The sequence below is a fragment of the Chiloscyllium punctatum genome, chromosome 4, assembly GCF_047496795.1.
Source record: "Chiloscyllium punctatum isolate Juve2018m chromosome 4, sChiPun1.3, whole genome shotgun sequence".
In the NCBI taxonomy this organism is placed as follows: domain Eukaryota; kingdom Metazoa; phylum Chordata; class Chondrichthyes; order Orectolobiformes; family Hemiscylliidae; genus Chiloscyllium; species Chiloscyllium punctatum.
In genome coordinates, this window is record NC_092742.1 from 100,362,350 (window position 1) to 100,389,161 (window position 26,812).

A 26,812-nucleotide genomic window follows, 5' to 3' on the forward strand; every position below is an offset into this window, starting at 1 on the left:
CACAAGGGATGAACTCAGATTTCTCCAGTTTCCTCATTTCCCCTCCCCCCACCTTGTCTCAGTCCCAACCCTGGAACTCAGCACCACCTTCCTAACATGCAATCTTCTTTCTGACCTCTCCAACCCCACCCCCACTCCGGCCTATCACTCTCACCTTAACCTCCTTCCACCTATCGCATTTCCAATGCCCCTCCCCCAAGTCCCTCCTCCCTACCTTTTATCTTAGCCTGCTTGGCACACTTTCCTCAGTCCTGAAGAAGGGCTCATGCCCGAAACGTCGATTCTCCTGCTCCTTGGATGCTGCCTGACCTGCTGCGCTTTTCCAGCAACACATTTTCAGCTCCTTCTGTTGATGCCCAAGAGTCTATAATTACCAAATGGATGAACTAACTTGTTCCCTCCTGATATCCCCAAGTATCACAGCCTTCAACCAATTCAACTCACTCCACTTAATGTGAAGCAGCAGCTAAGCATACATGGTGATAGGGAGGAGGGGAGTTGCACAAAATTGAATATTCTGTCACAACTGACATACTTTCTGACTGTCCAAAGTCTTTTCACTATCGACAAGGTCAGGTATGCAATGGAATCCTCAAGAAGCTCAAAGTCATCCTAGTCAAAGCAGGTCATTTGATTGGCACTCTATCTGCTTATTCACTAAAGAAGAGCAGGTAACGTTACTAATATGGATGAACCTTCACTCTTCCACCAGTCACTGTGTTATATGTAACATTTATAAGATGCTGCTTCATTGTACAGAATTAGAACACTACTGACATACAGTCATGCAGCACAGAACAAGACCCTTTGGGTCCAAACAATCCATGCCGAACATAATCCCAAACTAAACTTGTCCCACCTGCCTACACCTGACCTATAGACTTCCAAACATTACCTATTCATGTATTTATCTAAGTATCTTTTAAACACTGTAACTATCCTGCATCCACCATTTCCTCAGGAAGTTCAGTCCACATGCAACCACTCTCTGTGTAAAAGATTTGCCCATATCTTTTTAAATCTCTCTCCTTTCACCTTAAAAATGTGACCCCTAGTCTTGAAATCCCAATCCTAAGGAAAATACACTTTCCATTAACTCTATCTACACCCTCATGATTTTATAAACTTCTATAACGTCACCTCTCAACCTTCTATGCTCAAGTGAAAAAAAGTCCCAGCCTATCCAGCCATTCTTTATGACTCAATCTTCCATACCTGGCAACACCCTGGTAAATTTCTTGTGAAACCTCTTCAGCTTAGTAATATCCTTAGATATACTCTAGAAGAAGCCTCACCAACATCCTATACAACCCCAACATAACGTCCCAAAAGTTTGAGCAATGAAGGCAAAGCATTCTAAATGCCTTTTTAACCAACCGATCTGTATGTGACACAAACTTCAAAAAATTATGTATTTGAACCCAAGGTCCCTCTGCTGAGGCTTTGCTTCCCAGATAACATATTGTGCCTTTCAAAGCGTCATTGTAACAATACAAAATGTTAAATAAAGTAACTATCTAAACTTTGAAATGAACTGGTGTGTATCAATGAGGGTACTGTACATTGTATCCAAGGGTACTTGCTCCCGCAATGTTCAACTTCTAATATTTGACTTAATATTTAACTTTATAGCAGCAGGAAGACAAGCAGCGATGACCCGGGGCTGTCGGAAAGGTCAATGACCACTTTAAAATCTTACCTCGTGAACAGGCAGTGTGCACGCTGAGCAGGAGCGGACGTGGGCCTGCTGAGTAAGTGAAGTGATATATTTGGGCAGTTGCGTTACCTGAAGCACTACTTAAGTAGTGTCTCCCATCCATCCTCCTTCTCTAACCAAAAAGAGATTTCTGTGCACTGAATTGGTAAGGTAACTAGCTTTTTAAGAAATTCTTTATTTTTCAACAGTCTCTTTGGGATTTAGAACAGTCAGAATGGCAGTTAGTGCAGTTGAATGTTTCTCCTGCAGAATGTGGGAGGTAAGAGTAGTGTGGTCAGAAATAAGGTTTCAAGGTCGCAAGAGTGCACCAGCAAGCAGGAAGGTGGTTTGAAATATGTCTACTTCAACGGCAGGAGCATCTGGAATAAGTGGGTGAACTTGCAGCATGGGTTGATACCGGGCACTTTGATGCTCTGGCCCTTTTGAAGACACAGATAGAGGGGGGACAGGAATGGTTTTCAGGTTCCAGAATTTAGATGTTTCAGTAAGAACGGACAAATTGGTAAGAGAGGGGGAGGTGTGGCATTGTTAGTCAAGGACAGCATTTGGGTGGCAGAAAGGACGTTTGAGGACTCGTCTGCAGGCTGAGGTTAAAAACAGGAAAGGAGGTTACCCTGTTGGGAGTTATCTATAGGCCTTCGAATAGTTCCAGAAATGTAGAGGAAAAGATAGCAAAGATGATTCTGGATAGGAGCAAACGTAACTTTAACCTTGCAAATATTGACTAGAAATGCTATAATTCAAGAACATTAGATGGGGTAATTTTTGTTCTGTATGCAGGAGGGTTTCCTGACACAGTATGTAGACAGGTCAACAAGGGGCGAGGCCACATTGGATTTGGTACTGGGTAATGAATCTTGCCAGGTGCTAGATTTGGAGGTAGGTGAGCACTTTGGTGATATGGACCACAATTCACTTATGTTTACTTTAGTGATAGAAAAGGAGAGGTATATACTGCAGGGCATGAGTTATAGCTGGGGAAAGGCAACTATGTTGTGATTAGGCAAGGTTTAGATGCAAAGGATAGGGAAGGAAACTGCAGGAGACAGGCACAATTGAAATGTGGAGTTAATTCAAGGAACAGCTACTGCTCTATCCAACAGGGAGGAAGTGGTCGAGATAGGGAGCCATGGTTTACTAAAGAAGTTGAATCTGTCAAGAGGAAGAAGGTGGCTTATGTTAGGATGAGACATGATGGCTCAGCATAGAGGGGAATTAGGGATGGTCAATAAATGCTTGTCTCATTAATGACATCCACATCTCATGAACAAATCAAGTGTCAAGCTCGAGGAGGCTTCCTGCACTTCCAAGTGGTAGAACCGATCCACTTGGTGATCTGAACTTTATGTGACTGTGGAGGCTGGGATCCAGAAATGTTCAGCCATCTACTTTCTTGGGTTCAACCACCTGGAGGTAGATGCTGCATTCATGGATTAGCTGGAGACCTGCATATGTGGACCACTGGTACAGGTGAAAAGTTCTGAAATTCTCACATGCCATAGAATTTGCAGGCTACAGGTCATGAACATGTCTCCATTCTATTTTGGAACTTGAAAAAACTCCTTAGATTTAATGTGATTATTTATTTAATTGCTGTTAACACTCCTTAACTATTTTAACACAACATGCGCATTGCTATTTTTCTATCTGCTCCTCAACGTGAACAAAGCAAAGACTAATTAGTCACACAAAATTTAAAAAAACACTGACACTTCTAAACCACCGGTCATCTAAAAACTTACCTCAGAGAGCTCTGTTACTCTGGCTTCACTCCTTCAAGTCGGATTTGGCTTGAGCTGAGTTTCTTAAGTTTCCCATGTCATCAGAGGCTCTGGTGTTAATCAGTCCTCTCTTCATTGGCCACAGGCACGCCTGGCAAGATTCTTGCTCGGTTAAGTAGCATCTGTGCTCCTATTAAGATTAAGCATCCTTGCACATTACTATATTAAAATGAATTTTCTGTTCATTCATCCAATCTACAAGCTTTCCTTTTTGTTCTTTATTCTTTTTTTATGTGATATGGATGCAGCTGGAAGGGCCAGCATTGATTGCCCATCCCAAATTGCTCTTGAAGTCTTGCTAGGCCATTTAAGTGGGCAGCTTAGAATCAGCCACATTGCTGTGACACATGAAGGCAAGATGTGGAGGTGCCAGTGTTATACTGGGGTGGACAAAGTCAGAAATCACACGACACCAGGTTTATTTGAAATTTCAAATTTTCACCTAATGAAGGAGCAACGCTCTGAAAGCCTGTGATTAACTTGGTGTTGTGTGATTTCTGATATGTACGCAAAACCAGGCAATTAGTGACTGATATTGGTTTAATGGTTAATATCGCTGAGATTTCAACTCCAGACATTTATTAACTGAATTTAAATTCTCCCAACTGTTGATGGGTATTGAACCCATGTCCCAGGAGCATTAATTCACCTGGGCCTCTGGATCATTAGTTGAGCAATGTTAACCTACATGACCAAAGTTTATTCCTTCCGGTATTTTGACACAATCTTCCATATTTGTAGCTCCACCAAATCTGTTCCCCAGTTTTGGTCTTTGTGGAATTACTATTAACTGTGGATAAAGGAGAACTAGTGAATCGACTGCACAAGGGAGTGGGATTTTGTCATTTGTGAGAACAGCGTGAGATAGGCTGATTTGCTCAAACAGGTTGATTTAAGGAGGAGGATGTGCCAGAAATTTGGAAAAACATGAGAATAGATAAGTTTGCTGGGCCAGACAGATATACCCAAGGTTTCTACGGAAGCGAGGGAAGAGATTGCTCCATCTTTGGCGGTCATCTTTGTAGTCTCACTGTCCACTGGAGCAGTACCAGATGACTGGAGGGTGGCAAATATATTTTCACTTGTTCAAGAAAGGGAATAAGAAATAACCCTGGGAATTACAGGCCAGTCAATCTTACGTCAGTGGTGGGCAACTTATTGGAGAGGATTCTGAGACAGGATTTATGATTATTTGAAAAAGTTGTACTGCGCTGTAACGTTCTATATTCATAGCTTGATTAGGGGCAGTCTGCATGGTGTTATGAGGGACAGCTTATGCCTAACAAGCCTTACTGAATTCTCTGAAGATGTGACAAAATACATTGATGAAGGTAGAGCAATGGATGTGGTCTACTTGACATAGAGCAGTGGATGTGGCATTTGATAAGGTTCCCCATAGGAGGCTCAGAAAGTAAGAAGGCTTTGGATACAGGGAAATGTGGTTGTCTGGATATACAATTGGCTGTCCCATAGAAGATAGAGGGTGGTAGCAGATGAAAAGTATTCAGCCTAGAAACCAGTGACCAGTTCTGGGTACTCTTCTTTGTGATTTTTATAAACTACTTAGATGAAGAAGTGGAAGGGTGGTTTAGTATCATTGCCAATGACGCAAAAGTTGATGGACTTGTGGATAGTGTGGAGGGCTGTTGTAGGTTGCAGTGGGACATTGACAGGATGCACAGCTGAGCTTTTAAGTGGCAGTTGGAGTTCAACCTGGAAAAGTATGAAGGTCCAATTTGAATGCAGAATACAGGGTTAAAGGATTGTTGGCAGTGTGGGGTCCACTGGAAAAGCACAGCCAGTCAGGCAGCATCCGAGGAGCAGGAGGGTCAATGTTTCGAGCATAAGCTCTTCATCAAGAATGCTTGAAACGTCAACTTTCCTGCTCCTCGGATGCTGCCTGACCTGCTTTGCTTTTCCAGCACCACAGTTTTCAACTCTGATCTCCAGCATCTGCAGTCCTCACTTTCTCCTAGTGTGGGGTCCACGTCCATAGATCCCGCAAAGCTGCCAACCAAGTTGATAGGGTTAAGAAGTTGGATGGTGTGTTGGCTTTCATTAGCAGGGGGATTGAGTTCAAGAGCCACGACATTATGCTGCAGCTCTATAAAGCCCTGGTTAGACCACACTTGGAATACTGTGTTCAGTTCTGATCGCGTCATTATAGGAAGGGTGTGGAAGCTTTGGAGAGGGTGCAGAAGCGATTTACCAGAATGTTGCCTGGACTGGAGGACATTTTTTATGAAGAGAAGGTTGAAAGAGTTAGGGCTTTTCTCGTTGGACCTAAGAAGGATGACAGGTGACTTAATAGACATGTAAAAGATGACGAGAGGTGTTAGCCCGAGACTTTTCCCCATGGTAGAAATGGATATCATGTAGGGACATAATTTTAAGGTGATTGGAGAAAGGTTGTGGCGAGATGTCAGAGGTAGATTTTTTACACAGAGTGGTAGGTGCATGGAATACACTGTCAGCAGAGGCAGTAGAATCAGATACATTAGGGAAATTTAAGCAACTCTTGGATAGGCACATGGAGGACAGTACAACGTAGGAAATGTAGTTTAGTTTGACCTTGGAGTAGGATAAAAGGTCAGCACAACACTGAGAGCCAAAGGACCTGTACTGTGTTGTACTGTTCTATGTTCTACTTCGAATCCCAGAAGGAATCAGATCACTACAGAAAATAAAAGGCCATGGTATTTGGGGCAACATATTGGCATGGATAGGAAATAGGATTGATGGGAAACAGACAGAAATGAGCATAAATGGTAAACTGTAATGAGTGGTGTGCCACAGAAATCAATGCTTTTACAAATAACGTAATTGACTTGGATGAAAAAAACTGAAGGTATTCTTACTAAGGTTGCTGATGATACAAACATTGCACAACTTACTTTCCAAACAAAGAATATTACAAAATGGTATAGACAACGTTAAGTGATTAAGATCAGGAAAACTGAACATAATCTAAGAAAATATGAAATGGCCATTTTGGTAGGAAGAGTACAAAGGTAGTACATTATCTAAATGATGAGAGATTGCAGAGCTCTGTGATACACAGGAATCTGGTATTCTGCATGAAATATAAAAGATTGGCATGAAAATACAGCAAGTAATTAAGAAAGTTAACAGAATGTTATCATTTACTGCAAGGTGTGTTTAATACAAAAATAGGGAGGCTATCCTTCTGTTTTTCAGGAGACTGGTGAGATGATATCTGGAATACATCTGTACCTCTTTAATCAAGGAAGGATGCAAATGCATTGGAAGCAGTTCCGAGAACGTTTCCTATATAATATCTAGAAATGGACAGAATCATAGAATCCCTACAGTATGGAAGCAGGCCACTTGGTCCATCGAAGCAACTCTGAAGAGCATCCTATCCAGCCCCAACCCCCAACTTATCCATGTAATACTGCATTTTCCATGGTTACTTCATCTAACCTGCATTTTCCTGGCAACTATGGGCAATTCAGTATGACAAATCCAACATAGCATCTGGAGGGATCCCATGCAGACACATAAAAACGTGCAAACTCCACACAGACAGTCACCCAAGGCTGGAGTCAAACCTGGGTCCCCGGTGCTGTGAGCCACCATGTCATTAGGTATTAGAATACCTAATGAAGAAAGGTTGGACAACCTAGGTTTCTATCTGCTGGAGTTCAAAAGACTAAGAGGCAACTTGGTTGAAGCATGCGGGGTCCTACTTATTTGACAGGGTGCTCATGGAGAGGAAGTCTCCTCTTGTGGGTGAAGTTGCCCACTTAAGACAGACACAAGGAGAACTTTATCTCCCCATATCATAGACGGCTGAGTGTCTTTGGAACTCTCTTTCTGAGAAGTCAGAAGCACACAGTCTTTGAATATTCTGAAGGCAGATCGTTAAGGAGTGAAAAGTCATCAGGGTTAGGCAGGAATTTGGAATGATCAGAACAGCTTTGATCTTACAAAATGGCAGAACAGGCGAGAGATACCGAGTGGCTGAATTTGCTGCTAATTCATACGTACATATACAACAGCCCTCAGAAATGCCCAAATAAGCAGAATTACACAATCCTTCAGTCAGAGGAAAAGTTTCTCACTAAAAGATTCTAGAGTTTTGACAAAGGATCATCGATCTGAAATGTTAAATCTGTTTCTCTCCCTGATGAAGGGCTTTTGCCCGAAACATCGATTTTACTGTTCCTCGGATGCTGCCTGAACTGCTGTGCTTTTCCAGCACCACTAATCCAGAGTCTTGTTTCTCTCTATGTTGTCTGGACTCTGAGTGTTCTTGCATTTTCTGCTTTCATTTCAAATTTCTACGACCTGTAGTATTATACTTTTGTGTTGTTTCCATACTCAAAGTTTAGATATTACAATACAAACTGTTTAGTTTGTAGAATTATATTTTATCAAGGGAGAGTTAAGTTCAGCTTCCATTAATTACACATAATGGTCTGGCATTATCAAAGCAGAATGTGAACCTGCCCTTTTATTCTTCCACTTGACCTGCAAACAGGATTAAACATAATTTGGTTTATGAAAGCAGCAGGAATAATCCACAAGGGGCGGCACAGTGGCTCAGTGATTAGCACTGCTGCCTCATAGCACCAGGGATCTGGGTCGATTCTAGCCTCGGGTGACTGTTCGTGTGGATTTGTATATTCTCCCTATGCCTGCTTGGGCTTCTTCTGGGTGCTCCGGTTTTCACCCACAATCCAAAGATGTGAAGGTTGGGTAAATTGGCCAGGGTGTTCAGGGACGTGTCTGTTAGATGCATCATTCAGGGGAAGGGCAATAGTGTAGGGGAATGGGTCTGGGTGGGTTGCTCTTCGAAGGTTCAGTGTAGACTTTTTAGGCCAAATAGCTTGTAGGAATTCATGATTCTATAATTCTAAGTAGTTATGAAATCAAATACTGAGAAAATAGACTGTATTAGTTTCCTGGTCAGCTTCTGAACTTTTTCCAAAATACTATTTTATTTGTAAATGAAAAGAAATTCCAATGATGTCTACTTCTTGAGAATAATAGGAACATACAGACAACCAGATGACCATTCTGCCCTACCATTCAATAACATCACGACTGATCTGGAAGTGAGCTCAACTTCACTTTCGTGTCTTCTCACTCCTCAGGTCCCTTATCTATCAAGTCTGTGACTAGACACTATCTTTTGAGGAAAATAATTCCACATTCTAACAACTTTTTAGAGACAAAAAAAGTCACCTTCATCTGAAAGAGGAGTCATCATAGTTTAAAACCAAGGACCTTAGACCTAATCTGTGACCCTGCGAAATGTCCTCTCTAGAGTCATTTATAAGGAACGTAGTAGCAGAGCATTTAGAAATGTACAATAAAGTCAGGCAAAGTCACACTGGTGACAAAAGTTTTCTGTTTACTGCAATCTTGCTCCTCATTTTCACGCATCTATAGCCTGGCTTCAAATGTTAAGGTTCACCTTTTTATAATTTCAGCAACAGAGTTCAAAACATTCCCCACCCCTAAGGACACATTTTGAGAAATGAATAATACTGCTGAAAATGTGTTGCTGGAAAAGCGCAGCACGTCAGGCAGCATCCAAGGAGCAGGAGAATCGACGTTTCGGGCATTAGCACTTCTTCAGGATTCTCCTGCTCCTTGGATGCTGCCTGACCTGCTGTGCTTTTCCAGCAACACATTTTCAGCTCTGATCTCCAGCATCTGCAGTCCTCACTTTCTCCTAAATGAATAATACTCAACAAATTTCTCAAGAGCAACTTTATGATTTCTGGGGACTCCATTCTCATTTTCACTAACTCCTCTATGAGATGGTACAGTCACATAGTGATATCACCTTCTGTACTAAATGCTAGAGGGCTCCAGGAATTTTGTATACATGATTTAAAAAGAGTGTAAACATTAAGTTAGTGTCTACAAGATACACCCATCAAGTCTGAGGCATGTGACATTTTGACAATTCCAATCTTTGAAGACATCTTCCCAGCACAGATATAATAGATGAAATTAGAGTCATACAGATGTACAGCAGAGAAACAGCCCCTTTGTCCGACTCATCCACGCCGACCAGATATTCCCACCTAATCCAGTCCCATTTGCCAGCACTTGGCCCATATCCCTCCAAACCCTTCCTATTTATATATGCCTTTCAGATTTTGCAATTATATCAGCAGCCAAGACTTCCTCTGGCAGCTCATTCCATACAAGTACCACCCACTGCGTGAAAATGTTACCCCTTAGGTCCCCTCTCATCCTAAACCGATGCCCTCTAGTTCTGGACTCCTCCACCCCATGTTCCTCTTGATTTTATAAATCTCGAAGGTCACCCCTCAGCCTCCGACACTCCAGGGAAAACAGCCCCAGCTTTTTTCAGCCTCTCCCTATAGCTCAAATCCTCCAACTCCGGCAACATCCTTGTAAATCTTTTCTGAACCCTTTCAAGTTTGCCAACATCCTTCCAATTGGAAGGAAATTGTCTCCTTCAGTGCTGTAAATATTCAATGTTATTGAATTGATTGCATAGTACTTTGGCATGCCCTGGGTTTGTGAAAATCCAACCCAAAGTTTACAGCAGAAAATTGCACTATTCAAAGAACAGCTCCAGACACAGTACTGGCCAAAATCTATTGCTACAACAACATTTCAAAAGTTAAAAGTGAGAATAAAGATTGCAGAGAAGGAGTGATCAAGACAAGAAGGAGAAAACCAGTGTGGGGCTGCGCAGTGTTTCAGGTTTCAGAAAGTGGGTTATAGTGGCTGATCCAGGGCAGATGTGGGAGGGAATCCAGGTTAGGATTGGGCAGAGAGGATCCAGTGAGGATCAGGGAGGGGGGAGGTCTGGGGAGGGGAGTCCAGGGAGGGGAGGGGAGGGGAAATACAAGTGAGGATGTGGGGGCAGGGGAAATACAAGGGAGGATGGCGGGGGGGAAATACAAGGGAGGATGGCGGGGGGCGGGGGGGAAATACAAGGGAGGATGGCGGGGGGCGGGGGGGAAATACAAGGGAGGGTGGCAGCGGGGGGGCGGGGGGGGAAATACAAGGGAGGATGGGGGGGGGAAATACAAGGGAGGATGGGGGGTGGGGTGGGAAATACAAGGGAGGATGGGGGGGTGGGGTGGGAAATACAAGGGAGGATGGGGGGGGTGGGGTGGGAAATACAAGGGAGGATGGGGGGGGTGGGGTGGGAAATACAAGGGAGGATGGGGGGGTGGGGTGGGAAATACAAGGGAGGATGGGGGGGGTGGGGTGGGAAATACAAGGGAGGATGGGGGGGGTGGGAAATACAAGGGAGGATGGGGGGGTGGGGTGGGAAATACAAGGGAGGATGGGGGGGTGGGGTGGGAAATACAAGGGAGGATGGGGGGGTGGGGTGGGAAATACAAGGGAGGAAGGGGGGGGGGGAGGTGAAGAGGACCCAAGGGAGGATGGGGGAGAGGAGGGCCCAAGGGAGGATCGCGAGGGGGGGAAGGTGGGGGAGAAATCCCAAGGGAGGATGGGTGAGGGGAAGGTATCAGAAGGGATGATGGGATGATGGGGGGGATGATGGGGGGGATGGGGGATGGGGGGAGTGGAGAATCAAAGAGAGGGGAGATCTAGGGGAGCGGTACAAGGGAGGATATTTTTATGGCGTAGGAGGTGGGGGCGGATAAAGATTGTGTGGAGGATAATTCAGGAGAAGGTGGGGGAAAGAAGAGGTGACGATCTATAGGAGTCTGTTGGGGAGGGGATCCAGAGGAGGATGATGTGGGACATGGTGATCGAGGGACGGGCTGACTGGCGAAGGGGGCGTGGAGGACGGCCAAGACTCGTCTGAGACCGAGTGCTAGCACTTCACACCTCCGTATGCCTCCTTCCTGTCTGTCAGTCAGTCAGTCAGTCAGTCAGTCAGTCAGCCGGGCAGGAACCCTGGCCCCGCTCCTTACCTAACAGCCGCTCTGAGGCCGATCCCCTCCCCCTCTCCTCTCTCTGTCCTCTTGCTGCGGTCGCTCCAACCACACCACGAGGCCCCCGAGCGCCTCCTCGCCAATCAGAGCCGTGGACCCCGGCGTCAGTGCAGCCAATCACAAGCAGGGGGTCTTCTGATTGGCCGGCCTGCACATTCTCCCGCGTTGCCTATTGGCTCAGATCAGCACCCCGAAAAATGGACGTGCTGATTGACGGTTAGCCGCCGGCCGCTTTGAGTGATTGGGCCGCCCCGTCAGCTTATTAGCATAGTGCCCGATCCCGCGCCGCCTGCGTGTCCAATCAGGAATAGCCGTCAAGCCTGGGCTGCCGATTGGTTCTTGGAGTTCGGCACGTGCATGTCGTGCCCGCTCTGTCACCGAAGCGTCACCGACTCGAGGAGATCGCTGCAGAGGGGTTGATACCCTGACCATACAGCAACTGCACGGATTGCGTTGATATCTTTGCAGTCAGCTTGATTCCCTGAACCTTGAATACAAGCACCGATTGCATTGGGATCTTGCAGTCAGGTTGATCCTCTGATCCTTTAGCAATAGCACTGATTGCATTCGGATGCCTGCTGCAAGGATGATCCCTTGATCCTGCAGCTACAGCATTTATAAATCAAAGCCACCTGCCAAGTGGAGGAAGAACACCTCATCTTCTACTTCACGACCTGATAACCACACGGCGTTAACATCAACTTCATCAGTTTCCAAATCTCCCGTCCCCCCATCTCATCCCATATCCAACTCTCTTGACCTGTCCTACCTGTCCATCTTCATTCCCATCTATCCACTCCACCTTCCCCACTGACCGATCACAATTATCTCCCACCTGCATCCACCCACCTGCCTTCCAGCCTACCTTCCTTACAGCTCACCCCCCTCCCACCCCATTTATCTCTCTCCGTTCCCCCTCCACATTCCTGGAGAAGGGCTCTTGTCTGAAATGCTGACTCTCGTACTGTTTGGATGCTGCCTGATCTCCTGTGCTTTTCCAGCGCTACAACTTTTGACTCTGACCCTCCAGCATTTGCAGTCCTCCCTTTCTCCCACTTAAATAGAACATAGAACAGCACAGCACAGGAATGTGCCGAACATATTACCAAATTAATCACTTCTGTCTGCACTCCATTTCATGTGCTTATGTAAAAGTCCCTTTAACCGCCTCCCACCCCACCCCCACCCAAAATGTGTCTGCCTCTACCATCATACTTGGCATTTCAGACTCCTACCACTGTCTGTGTAAAAAACTTGATCCCAAAGCTCCTTTGAATTTCCCCCCTCAACTTAAATGCAAGCCCTCTAATTTTAGACATTTCCACTCTCAGAAGAAGATTCTGACCACAACAATTACGTTTCTCATAATTTTAGACTTCTATCAAGTCTCCCTTCAGCCTCTGCCGCTCAAGAGAAAACAACCGAAGTTTTTCCAGCCTGTCCATATAGCTCATATCCATTAATCCAGGCAGAATCCTGGTAAACCTCTTCTGTTCCTCTCCAAAGTCTCCACATCCTTCCAGTAATGTGGCAATTTGCCATATGCCTTCCTTACCACCCTATCTACTTGTGTGGCCACTTTCAGGGAGCTGCGGACGAACCCCATGGTCCCATGCATGGTACAACAATGCAACAATGTCCTGCCATTAACTGTATATTTTTCCTTAATATTTGATCTCCCAAAGTGCAGCACCCCCACTTACCCAGATTAAGGCCATCTGCCCTTGTCAGAGAGTCAGTCCAGAGGAAGTGTCTAATTGTAAGTTCAAAGCTGAGGATGTGTCTCACAATTCGAGGGTCAGTATTGAGTTAATACTGGGAGGAGAAAGTGAGGACTGTAGATGCTGGAGATCAGTGTCGAGAATGTGGTGCTGGAAAAGCACTGCAGCTCAGGCAGCATTCGAGGAGTAGGAAGATCGACATTTCAGGCATAAGCCCTTTCCTGATGAAGGGCTTATGCCCATAATGTAGATTCTCCTGCTCCTGAGTTAATACAGCTCTCTAGGAAGGTCAATCCTGAGGAGGTCCCTCATTCCCACATGGTCAGTATGTAGGGAGTCCCTTATTGTCAGCGGGTCAATTCTGAGGCAGTGTAGCTGTCTCATTGTGCCTCAACAGTGGATCAAATTGAGCCAATGCCTCATTTTTAATTGGGTCAGAATTAAGGGTACCATATCTTTAGAAGGTCAGTGCTGAGGTAGTGCAGCACTGCCAGAGAGTCAGTACTAAGGGAGGGCCTCATTATCAGAGGGTCAGTACCATTGGAGTGCCTTATTGTGAGCGGGTCACTTCTGAGGTAGTACCACATTGCGGAGGTTCAATCATAGAATCATAGACATATACAGCAAGGGAACAGGCACTTTTGTCCAACTTGTCCATGCCAACCAGATAGCCTAAGTAAATCTAGTCCAATTTGCCAGCATTTGGCCCATATCCCTCTAAACCCTTCCTATTCATATATCCATCCAGAGGCCTTTTACATGTTCTAATTGTACCAGCCTCTACCACTTCCTCTAGCAGCTCATTCCAAACACACATCACGTTTTGGTTGAAGAAGTTGCCCCTTAAGTCCCTTTTAAATCTTTCCCCTCTCACTTTAAACCTATGTCCTCTAGTTTTGGACTCCTCCACCCTGAGGAAAAGATTTTGGCTATTCACCCTATCTATGTCCCTCATGATTAGATTAGATTACTTACAGTGTGGAAACAGGCCCTTCGGCCCAACAAGCCCCCCCCCAGCTGAAGTACAACCCACCCATACCCCTACATTCACCCCTTACCTAACACTACGGGCAATTTAGCATGGCCAATTCACCTGACCTGCACATCTTTGGACTGTGGGAGGTAACCGGAGCACCCGGAGGAAACCCACGCAGACACGGGGAGAATGTGTAAACTCCACACAGTCAGTCACCTGAGGCGGGAATTGAACCCGGGTCTCTAGCACTATGAGGCAGCAGTGCTAACCACTGTGCCACTGTGCCGCCCATAATGACTTTAGAAACATCTATATAGTCACCCTTCAGCCTCCGACACTGCAGTGAAAGTAGACCCAACATCTTCAGCCTCTCCCGATAGTTCACACCCTCCAACCCTGGCAACATCCTTGTATATCTTTTCTAAACCCTCTCAAGTTTCTCGACATCCTCCTGACAGCAGGGAGATCAGAACTGAATGCAGTGTTCAAAAGTGGCCTAACCAACATAACGTCCCAAATCAATGCATTAATCAATAAACTCAAGCATACCAAACACCTTCTCCAATATCCTTTTGCCTGTGACTCTACTTTCAAGGAACTACAAACTTGCACTCCAAAGACTCTTTGGAGTTTCCTGAAGAAGGGCTCATGCCCGAAACGTTGATTCTCCTGCTCCTTGGATGCTGCCTGACCTGCTGCACTTTTCCAGCAACACATTTTCAGCTCCAAAGACTCTTTGTTCAGCAACATACCCCAGGATCTTATCATTAAGTGCATAAGTTCTGCCCTGATTTGCCTTTCCAAAATGCCGCACCTCACCTTTACCTAAGATAAATTCCATCTACTGCTCCTCAGCCCACTGCCCCACCTGAACAAGATTCTCTTGTACCTTGAGTTAACATACATGGCTGTCCGATGCACTTGCAATTTTGGTATCATCTGCAAAATTACTAACCATACCTTGTATGTTCACATCCAAATCATTTATATAAATGATGAAAAGCAGTGAACCAAGCCCCGATCCTTGTGGCACACAGCTGGTCACAGGCCTCCAGTCTGAAAAGCAACTCTCCAGAATGTGGCACTCCCGCAGTGACCCTCTGATAGAGCTGCACTACCTCAGTAACGATACTCCCTCAATTCTGATTCCCTTGCAATGGGGCACTCCCTCAGACAGTGCTGCAATACCTTAGTACTGAGTTACAGACTAAAATGTAATAGAGGGGTTTGAACGTGTTTATATATAGACCAACAGATGCTTTGCAATTGGTTATAGACTGGAATTGAGGGGTTTGTGGTTGTTTATGAAGAGAACAACAGATGCCTGGGAGCACGTTACAGTCCATAATCTAATCAAGGTGTTCAGGGTGGTTTATATGTAGAATAATAGATATTGGGGAATGTGTTTCAAACTGAAATCCAATCAATTGGTATGCGGTGAGTTATGTCTAGAATGACAGATACCAGGGAGGGAGATTCAGACTGGAATCTAGTAGAGGGGTTCAGGGTGTTACTTATATACAGAATAACACATAGCGGGGAGTGTTGTAGACTGGAATCTAATCAAAGGGCACAGGGTGGTTTATGTATCGAATAACAGATACTTGGGATGGAGTAACAGACTGGAATCTAATTGAGAGGTTCGGTGTGGTTTATATATTGAATAACAGATCCCTTGGAATGAGTTACGGACTGGAATCTCATATAGAGAGTTTTGGGGTTGTTTATATAGAGAATAATAGGAATTCAGGAATGAGTTACAGTCTGGAATCTAATTGAGGGATAGGGATGGTACAGTATAGAATGAGGGACTGTGGGGAGTGAATTACAGACTGGCATATAATTGAGGGTTTTGGGGTCATTTATATACAGAGTTACAGATACCAGAGAGCAACTTACAGACTGAAATCTAATCAAGGGGATCGGAGTGGTTTATGTATAGACAAACAGGTACACGGAAGGGAATTACAAACTGGATTCTAATCGAAGGGTTCAGGGTAGTTTATATATAGAAGAACAGGTACCCTGGAGTGAGGTTCAAGCTGGAATCTAATTGAAGGGTTCAGGTTGGTATATGCAGGAGAATTGTTAAATTTGTGGCAGCTATTTTGTCACATATTAGAAGCCAAAAGACCATTTGAATCTCATCTTAGTGCCCACTTGCTAAAAGCCTGTGTATTCCCAAGCCCAGCTGATACAGTTGGCCTTACAGCTGTACTGATGCCTGATAAACAAATTCTTCTCTTTGCAAGGACCTACTGTATACTAACAGCTGCTTATCAGCTACTAACCAACACTGTCCTGACATTACATGACAGAATCAAATGACTGGGCAAGGTGCCTAGCTTGCTCATTATCCTGCAAGTAACAGTTTTCTAATCGTTAATCGATTATAACCTATATAATCACGCAACTCTCTGTATTTCGTGAGAGTGACTAGTGGCCATCCGATCGAGCTGGTCGTCTTGTCTCTCTCCATGAGCTCACAAATAAACCAGTCAAAGCTCAAGGCTTGTGTGATGTGGTATTTCTAAATTGGATCACTACTAGCGAGTCACCCACAGCATTATTTACTTCTTTCCCCAGCAGTTTTATATACTGCTGGGGAGAGAAGTAAATATATATTTATATAGAATAACAGCTACTGTGGAGATGATTACAGACTGGAATCAAACAAGAGTGTTTCAGGGTGGTGCATATGTAGGTATAGAATACCCTGGTGTGCATAATAGACTGGAATCATATTGAGAGGTTCTCAGTGGTTTATATATGAAAGAACAGATACCTGAGAGTGAGTTACAGTCTGGAATCTAATTGTAAAGTTCTGTGGAGTTTAAATGCAGAACAACAGATACCCTGGTGTGCATAACAGACTGGAATTGAATCAAGGGGTTAGGGTGGTTTATATATGGAATAACAGATTCCCAGGATGGAGTTACAGACTGCAATCCATTCAATGGTTTTGGGGTGGTTTATATTCAGATCAAAACATGTCTGGGAGGGATGTACAGACTAGAATCTAATCAAGGAGCTTGGTGTGGGTTATATACAGAATAACAGATCTCCAGGAATGAGATACAGACTGGAATCTAATAGAGGTGATCATTCTTGCTTATATATAGAACAACAGATACCTGGAGTGAGTTACAGAATGGAATCTAATCGAGGGGCCCAGGTTGATTTACATTTAGAATAACAGTTACAGACTGGAATCTAATAGAAGGGTTCGGGTTGTTATTTATATATAGAATAGTACATCCCCTGGAGTGAATTACAGACTCGAATCTAATCAAAGGGCTCTGGTTGGTTTATATATTGAAGAACAGGTAGCTGGGAGGGAGTTACAGACTGGAAAATAATTGAAAGTTTCAGTGTGGTTTACATATAGAATAACAAATCCCTTGGAGTGAGTTACACACTAGAATCCAACATAGAGAGGTTCGGGATTGATTATATAGAGAATAACAGGAACCCAGGAGTGAGTTACAGACTGGAATCTAATCGAGGGGTTTGGGGTGGTTCAATATAGAATGATAGTTTGCCGGGATTGAATTACAGCCTGGAATATAATCAAGGGGTTCAGGGCTCTTTATATACAGAGTTACAGATACCGGAGACTGACTTACAGACTGGAATCTAATCGGGGGGGATCAGAGTGTTTTATATATAGATGAACATGCACACAGGAGGGAATTACAAATTGGAATCTAATCGAGGAGGTTCGGGGTGGTTTATATATAGAACAACAGATACCTTGATGTGAGGTAGTGACTGGAATCTAATTGAGGATTTGAACAACATAGCCCTGGGAGTGAGTTACAGATTTGAAATCTAATCTAGGAGTTCGGAGTAGTTTAAAAACAGAATATCAGATACCCGGTAGTGAGTTACAGACTGGAATCTAATTGAATGTTTCGGGTGGTATAAAGACAGAAAACAGTTACCTGGGAATGAGTTACAGATTGGAAGCTAATCAAGTAATTCATACATAGAATAATAGATACGCAGGAGTCAGTTCCAAAACTGGAATGTAATCGAGGGGTTCAGGGTAGTTGATATATAATAACAGATTCCCTGAATGGAGTTACAGACTGGAATCCATTCAAGTGTGTAGGGATGTATATATAAAGAACGACACATGTCCTGGAGGGAGTTAAAAACTGGAATCTAATTGAGGGAATCAGGGTAGTTTATATATAGATCAAAACATACCCGGGAGAGATTTACAGACTAGAATCTAATTGAGGAGTTTGGGGTGGTTTATATATAAAAACACAGATTCCTGGGAGTGAGGAAGAGACTGAAATCAATTAGAGAGGTTCGGAGTGGTTTATATACTGAACAGCAGATTCCCAGGAGGGGAGGGAAAAAAGACAGAAATTGAATCAAAGAGTTTGGTGTGATTTAGATATAGAACAACAGATACCCAGGAGGGAGTTCCAGACTGGAATCTAATTGAGGGGTTCGGTGTGCTTTATATATAGAATAACAGAGCCCTTGGAGTGAGTTATAGACCAGAATCTAATTGAAGGTTCAGGGTGGTTACATATAGAATAACAGATATCGGGAAGGGAGTTACAGACTGGATTCAAATAGAAGGGCTCAGGGTGGTATTTATATATAGAATAATAGAGTGGGTTATCCACTGGAATCTAATCAAGGGGCTCAGGTGGTTTATATATAGAACAACAGATATCAGAGAGTGACTTACTGACTGGAATCCAATTGGACGGGGGGAGTGGAGGTCGGTGTGCTGTATGCTCAAAACAACAGATACCTGAGAGCGAGTAACATACTAGAATCTAATCGAGGAGTTCAGTGTGATTTATATGCACAACAGCAGATATCTGGGAGTGAGTTACAGATTGGAATCTAAATGAGGGGTTCAGTGTGTTTTGTATATAGAATAACAGATCCCTTTGTCATGAGTTACAGATGGAATCTAATACAGAACGGTTTGGGGTAGTTTATATAGAGAATGAAAGGAACCCAGGAGTGAGTTACAGACTGGACTCTATTCAATGGGTTTGGAGTGGTATAATAAAGAATGACTGACCACTGGGAGTGAATTACAGTCTGGAATATAATTGAGGTGTTCAGAGTGATTTATATGTAGGATAACAGATAACGTGGTTTGAGTTTCAAACTGGAAACCAATCGAGGGGCCCGGGTATGGTAATGAAATTATAAAAGGATATTAATATCTTCAGTGAATAGGGAAAGTAGAGGAGGACAGTGGTCAAAGTAGGCAAGTGGAGAGTCACTAAGGTAGTGTAGTTTATGACTTCAACAAATGAAGGGTTACATGAGTTTTGGAATTGTTTTCAGCAAAAGAAAACTGATCGCAGGTCAATTTGAATTTTTCAGTGCAGTCTAAGAATAATCTGATCTGAAAGATGTGTTGTTGGAAAAGCGCAGCAGGTCAGGCAGCATCCAAGGAGCAGGGGAATCGACGTTTTGGGCATAGCTTATGCCTGAAACATCGATTCTCCTGCTCCTTGGATGCTGCTTGACCTGCTGCGCTTTTCCAGCAACACATTTTTCAGCTCTGATCTCCAGCACCTGCAGTCCTCACTTTCTCCTAAGAATAATCTGATGCCTTTTCTTCACTCCGTCCACTTCAAACCCGTGTGAAATCTGGCAAAACACCATTTTCCTGCTAAATGTTGGTTGAACAAGCAGGTTAACTTCCTGTGATTTCTCCTCTTTCCAATTTCCTTTCCAAGATATCTCTGCTGAATCAATGTTTAAATCTAATACTGTCCTGATCTGGTGGCATTTAGAAATCTGAATATCCTTCTGTCCCTTCCTGACTGTTGGTCATTGTGTGAGAGTCTGCCTGTTTCTCTCCCATCTTTCAGAACATATTGAAACCTCCACATAGAGCAGTTGAATCCTGTGTGGCTCAGCTCATTGTTGGGTTGTTCCATGGCGGTACTTTCACCTCTGTTTTGCCTCCTCTCCTATCCGGTTGCTCTGTATATAAATTGCCCACTCCCCTCTATTAGATTCCATTCTATAACTCACTCCCGGGTATCGGTTATTCTACATATAAATCACCCTAAAGACTTCAATTAGACTTCCAGTCTGTAACTCAATCACAGGTATCTTTATACACACACATACACACACCACCCTTATCCCACCAATTAGATTCCAGTCAGTAACTCAATCCGGGTGCCTGTTATTCTAAATATAAACCACCCTGAACACCTCGATTAGATGTAGCTCACTCCCAGGTTTCTGTTACTCTCTGTATGAGCTGCAGCTAAACCCTTGATAAGACACCAATCTGTAAGTCACTCTCATGTTTTTGTGACTCTATACATAAACCATCATGATCCCCTCAATTAGATTCCAATCTGTAATTCACATTTGAGTTTCTTTTATTCTGCACATAAACCAACCTATAATCCGGTCTTTGGCATCTGTTCTATATATGGACTACCATAAATATCATGCACACTTACATAAACAAACATACAGATGGACACATGGATAGAAACATGTCCCTCTATTTCCATGCTGTACATATCTCTCTCACTCTGACTCACACGCAGGTATCTGATATTCAAATACAAACACCCTCAATTACATTCCAGACTGTAACTCACTCTCAGCTGACTATAACTCTGTATAAAAACCACCGTGAACCCCTTGATTAGATTACGGTCTGTACTGAGAGTAAAAATGGTTCTTGATCAATTGGGCCAGTGGGCTGAGGAATGGCAGATGGAGCTTAATGCAGACAAACGTGAGGTGTTGCATTTTGCTAAGATAAACTTGGACAGGACTGTACAGTTAATGATAGGATCCTGGGGAGTACTGTTGAACAGAGACAATCAGAGTGCAGGCACCTGAAAGTGGTGTCACAGATAATGAAGGTGGTAAAGGCAGTGTTTGGTATGCTTCTTCATCGGGCAGCAGATTGTGTCCAGGAATTGAGATGTCACGCTACGGCTGCACAACACACTGGCAAGGCACTGCACACCATTCTGTTCACCCAGCCATAGGAAGGAAATTCTTTTATATATATTTTTATTGAGAATTTTTTTCTTTAGAAAATTATAAAACTACAATAATACAATTTAAAATTATAACAACAATTAAATGAACTAACTGCTGCCTTACTCTACACTGGGCGGCACGGTGGCACAGTTGTTAGCACTGCTGCCTCACAGCGCCAGAGACCTGGGTTCAATTCCCACTTCAGGCGACTGACTGTGTGGAGTTTGCACATTCTCCCTGTGTCTGCGTGGGTTTCCTCCGGGTGCTCCGGTTTCCTCCCACAGTCCAAAAATGTGCAGATCAGGTGAATTGGCTGTGCTAAATTGCCCATAGTGTTAGGTGCAGAGTATATGTAGGGGAATGGGTGTGGGTGGGTGCGCTTCGGCGGGTCGGTGTGGACTTGTTGGGCCGAAGGGCCTGTTTCCACGCTGTAAGTAATCTAATCTAATCTAATCTAATCACTACAAATCTATAAATAAATAAATAAATAAAGCCACTCAGTGCAACCACTCCAAGTCTTCCAACCTGTGGGAACATTAATTATTACACCTGCATTTATTAGGTATTCTTCTTCCCAGGGCACAAGGCTCACTAAAGCCTCATCATCATGGCTAACCAAATGCCCCGATTAAAATGGCAGACAAGTCTGCTTCAAAGGTAATTCAAAGAAGACTGCCCTGTCACATATGTGTATTCCTTATTCTGCTGCACCATGTTTGTGAGGACATCCAAAGGGATGTGTTCCATAATTAATGTGTGTTACCCTGAAAGGCCTGGGGGGTTCTCAGACACCCAGCTCATCCGAATGTTCTTCCTTGCACAGTAAGTGAGAATGGTAAATAACTTTTTCCCATGTGTGTCTCAGGAAGATAAATTCGGCAGACCCAAGAGCAGAGAGACTGAGTCTACCTTAACTTCAATCCCCAGAACCCTTTTATTACTGCTGCCATAGCCCTCCTGTTCCTATGAAGCTTGTGACATGATCACAAACAATGAGTGAGGGTACCAGTGCTTAGTTTGCACTTGGGACACATTGGGGATGCTCCATTTTTGTGTTTTGCCAGACAATCTAGGGCCAAATGTACCCTATGAAGAACCTTCAACTACAGAGCATGTATTCTGTTACAGATCGAGATCTTTCTTACATTCTCCCACATCTCTGAAAGAATCTCCACTCCCAACTCTTGCTCCCAGGTACCGCACCCCAATAGGTGGTAAAGAATACTAACCAAGAAGGTGCTTGTGGTATGAGACACTCTTCGTTCTGTATCAGACCTATAGGGGTTGGTCAAAAGTGAAGTCTTTTTTGGATAAAGTCCCTAACCTGAAAGTAACAATAAAGATCTCTGCTGGGCAATCCATACTTGCAGCTCATTTGGCCGATGGCCATCATGACCTCCTCCTCAAACAGGTCTCCCAAACAGGATACTTGCCTGGTTGCCCACAGTTTGAATCACATGGTCCATCATCCCCGCCGAAATCCCGACATACCAACTATCGGGGTAAAGAAAGCATGCTTTGACCATATTAATAATGATTGGATTCTGACAGCATACCATAACTGTCCTCATCTTATCCATAAACAACAGATTAGAAAGGGGGCACTTTGCCTGGGAGGCCTTAATATCCAACCATGTTGATCTCGAGTCCTCACAAGCCCAGTCACAAGCCACAAAGGACAGAAGGGAGCTTAATTGGTATTTCTTAATATCCGGAAAGTCTATTCCCCCCACCTGTTGGGGTAACTGTAACTTGGCAAGCTGTGATGCCAAGTAAAAGAACTAAGCTAACCAGTAAGCCTCTGCAATGTTTGTCTGGGAAACATCAGAGGGAGCATTCACATGGGATATAACAGGTAAGGAAGGACATTCATTGTGATAAGGGCTATCTGACCTGACCAGGAGATTGGAAGGGCCTCTCATCTTTGAAGGTCTAGTCTAATCTTGTCATGCAAATGAGCAAAAATAGCCTTAAATAATTGATCAAAGGTGGGAATAACAAAAATGCCGAATTAAAGCAAACCCTCCTGTGACCATTTAAAGGGGAATCGTAATTTACCTTCAATATCAGGTATTCCCATTAGACCACCTAATGGGCATAGCCTCCGATTTTGCAAAATCTATCTTATATCCTGAAAAAGAGCCAAATAAATTAATACATTGTACTAAAAAGGGTACAGAAACTGCCAGATTTGATGAGAAGAGCAGAACATCATCTGCATATAATGCAATCTATATACCTTTGAACCCACTTCCAGGGCAGCCATATTCAGAGCCCTACCAATCGCCTCTGCCAGCAGCTCAATCACCAGTGTAAACAGTAGCGATGATAGGGGACAACCTTGCTGACTGCCCCTACCGATACTGAAATTACTGGATCTTACATCACTGGGGAGAGCCGCAGCCAGAGGGTCACTATACATTTGCCAAAGAACTCACCTAGACCAAGTTATTCCAGAGTAGAAAAGATATGGCCATTCCCCCCGATCAAATGTCTTCTCTGCACCTAAAGAGATCACAAACCCTGAACCGATCGTTGCTGACACACTTGGACAATATTCAATAATCTCCCAATATATGGCCCTTTATAAAACCTATCTGGTCCTCCTCAACAATATAGGGTAACACCTTCTCCAATCTCAATGCAAATAAAATCTTGGATAACGTTTTAAAATACAAATTTAACAGTGAAATGGGCCTGTACGAAGCACAGTCCTCCGTGGTCTTCCCTTTCTCAAGAGTGAGAGAGATATTAATCTCTCTCAGGGATGGTGGGAGGCAGTCATGACTATACGAACCCCAGTTATACATGTCCAGCATCAGCACTGACAGGATATTTATGAATTCTTTGTAGAATTCACTCGATGCCATCTCACTTTGGATCTGTCTTACTGCCTCCTGTATCTCTTGTGCTGTCAAGGGGGCATTAAGAAGAGGCACCTGTTCTGAGGTCAAGCCTGGAAGGTCCAGGTTCTTAAAAAAAGATTCTATCTTAGCCCCCAGAGCCTAGCAGCATTCCGACCGATACAACTTAGAGTAAAAGCTCCGAAATGCCGTATGTAAGAGCCCAAGTACCTTCTCTAGTTAAGTAAAAACAATGACTGCAGATGCTGGAAACCAGAGTCTAGATTAGAGTGGTCCTGGAAAAGCAGAGCAGTTCAGGCAGTATCCGAGAAGCAGTAAAATTGACGTTTCGGGCAAAAGCCCTTCATCAGGAATACAGGCAGAGAACCTGAAGGGTGGAGAGATAAGTGAGAGGAGGGTGGGGGTGGGGAGAAAGTAGCATAGAGTACAATAGGTGAGTGGGGGAGGGAATGAAGGTGATAGGTGGAAAAGAAGATAGGCAGGTAGGACAAGTCATGGGGACAGTGCTGAGCTGGAAGTTTGGAACTGGGGTGAGGTGGGGGAAGGGAAAATGAGGAAACTGTTGAAGTCCACATTGATGCCCTGGGGTTGAAGTGTTCTGAGGCAGAAGATGAGGCATTCTTCCTCCAGGTGTCTGGTGGTGAGGGAGTGGCGATGAAGGAGGCCCAGGACCTCCATGTCCTCGGCAGAGTGGGAGGGGGAGTTGAAATGTTGGGCCACAGGGCGATGTGGTTGATTAGTGCGGGTGTCCCAGAGATGTTCCCTAAAGCGCTCTGCTAGGAGGCATCCAGTCTCCCCATTGTAGAGAAGACCGCATCGGGAGCAACGGATACAATAAATTATATTGGTGGGTGTGCAGGTAAAACTTTGATGGATGTAGAAGGCTCCTTTAGGGCCTTGGATGGAGGTGAGGGAGGAGGTGTGGGTGCAGGTTTTGCAATTCATGCGGTAGCAGGGGAAGGTGCCAGGATGGGAGGGTGGGTTGTGGGGGGCGTGGACCTGACCAGGGAGTCACAGAGGGAACGGTCTTTGCGGAAGGCGGAAAGGGGTGGGGAGGGAAATATATATCTGGTGGTGGGGTCCGTTTGGAGGTGGTGGAAATGTCGGCGGATGATTTGGTTTATGCAAAGGTTGGTAGGGTGGAAGGTGAGCACCACAGGGGTGTTCTATCCTTGTTACAGTTGGAGGGGTGGGGTCTGAGTGCAAAGGTGCGGGATGTGGATGAGATACGTTAGAGGGCATCTTTAACCAAGTGGGAAGGGAAATTGCAGTCTCTAAAGAAGGAGGCCATCTGGTGTGTTCTGTGGTGGAATTGGTCCTCCTGGGAGCAGATACGGCAGGGGCAGAGGAATTGGGAATACGGGATGGCATTTTTTCAGGAGGTAGGGTGGGAAGAGGTGTAATCTAGGTAGCTGTGGGAGTCAGTGGGTTTGTAAAAAATGTCAAGTCGGTCGTCATTAATGGAGATGGAGAGGTCCAGGAAAGGGAGGGAAGTGTCAGAGATGGTCCAGGTAAATTTAAGGTCTGGGTGGAATGTGTTGGTGAAGTTGATGAATTGCTCAACCTCCTTGCGGGAACATGAGGTGGCGCCAATGCAGTCATCAATATAGCGGAGGAAGAGGTGGGGAGTGGTGCCGGTGTAATTATGGAAGATGGACTGTTCTACGTAGCCAACAAAGAGACAGGCATAGCTGGGGCCCACCCATATGGGTGCCCATGGCTACCCCTTTGGTCTGGAGGAAATGGGAGAATTCGAAGACGAAGTTGTTAAGGGTGAGGACCAGTTCAGCCAGACGAATGAGAGTATCGGTGGAAGGGTGCTGTTGGGAATGTCAGGAGAGGAAGAAACGGAGGGCTTGGAGGCCCTGGTCATGGCGGATGGAGGTGTAGAGGGATTGGATATCTATGGTGAATATGAGGCGTTGGGGGCCGGGGAAACAGAAGTCTTGGAGGAGGTGGAGGGCGTGGGTGGTGTCTCATAGAACATAGAACATAGAACATAGAACATAGAAAAATACAGCGCAGTACAGGCCCTTTGGCCCTCGATGTTGCGTCGATCCAAGCCCACCTAACCTACAGTAGCCCACTATCCTCCATATGCCTATCCAATGCCCGTTTAAATGCCCATAAAGAGGGAGAGTCCACCACTGCTACTGGCAGGGCATTCCATGAACTCACAACTCGCTGAGTAAAGAATCTACCCCTAACATCTGTCCTATACCTACCACCCCTTAATTTAAAGCTATGCACCTTCGTAACAGCTGACTCCGTACATGGAAAAAGGTTCTCATGGCCAACCCTATCTAAACCCCTAATCATCTTGTCTCGAACATATGTGGGAAATTCCTGGACTAAGGAGGATAGGACAGTGTTGAGGTAGGTAGAAATGAGTTCAGTGGGACAGGAGCATGCTGAGACAATGGATGGCCAGGGTGGTCAGGCTTGTGGATCTTGGGAAGGAGGTAGAACCGGGCAGTGCAGGGTTTCCGGACTATGAGTTTGGAAGCTGTGGGTGGGAGATCTCCTGAGGTGATGAGGTTCTGTATGGTCTGGGAGATGATGGTTTGGTGATAGGGGGGTGGGATGGGGGTGTCATGATCGAATGTAATTGATTGAAGGGCGCTCTTTTTCCTGGCCAGATATGCCAGGTATTTGACTGGCCTATTGCCATGCTCAAACAGCTTTTGTTTTGCGAAAGAGAATTCTCTCTTCGATGTCTGAATGAGCATGGAGTTCAAAGCAACCCAGAGGGCTGTGATTTGCTGCAATTTAGCGACTGACAGCCTATTAAAAAAATACATTGTCTTGGCTGCATTCAAC

At 44.5% G+C, this 26,812-nt stretch overlaps 1 protein-coding gene across 4 annotated transcripts in view; it reads right to left on the bottom strand.

The window, feature by feature from the left end:
• The window catches only part of LOC140476586 (uncharacterized), a 280,335-nt gene extending 268,733 nt beyond the window's left edge, over positions 1-11,602 (bottom strand). For 2 of the 4 annotated variants that reach the window (XR_011960520.1, XR_011960518.1), the window contains exons 1-2: positions 11,403-11,601; positions 3,460-3,628 (exon numbers count right to left, since the gene is read on the bottom strand). The gene's annotated coding sequence lies outside the window, so the exon portion shown is untranslated. Of the gene's footprint in view, positions 1-3,459; positions 3,629-11,402 lie in introns of all 4 variants that reach the window. The other 2 variants (XR_011960519.1, XR_011960521.1) reach the window with 2 other exon arrangements.
• Between the last annotated feature and the right edge of the window lie 15,210 nt (positions 11,603-26,812).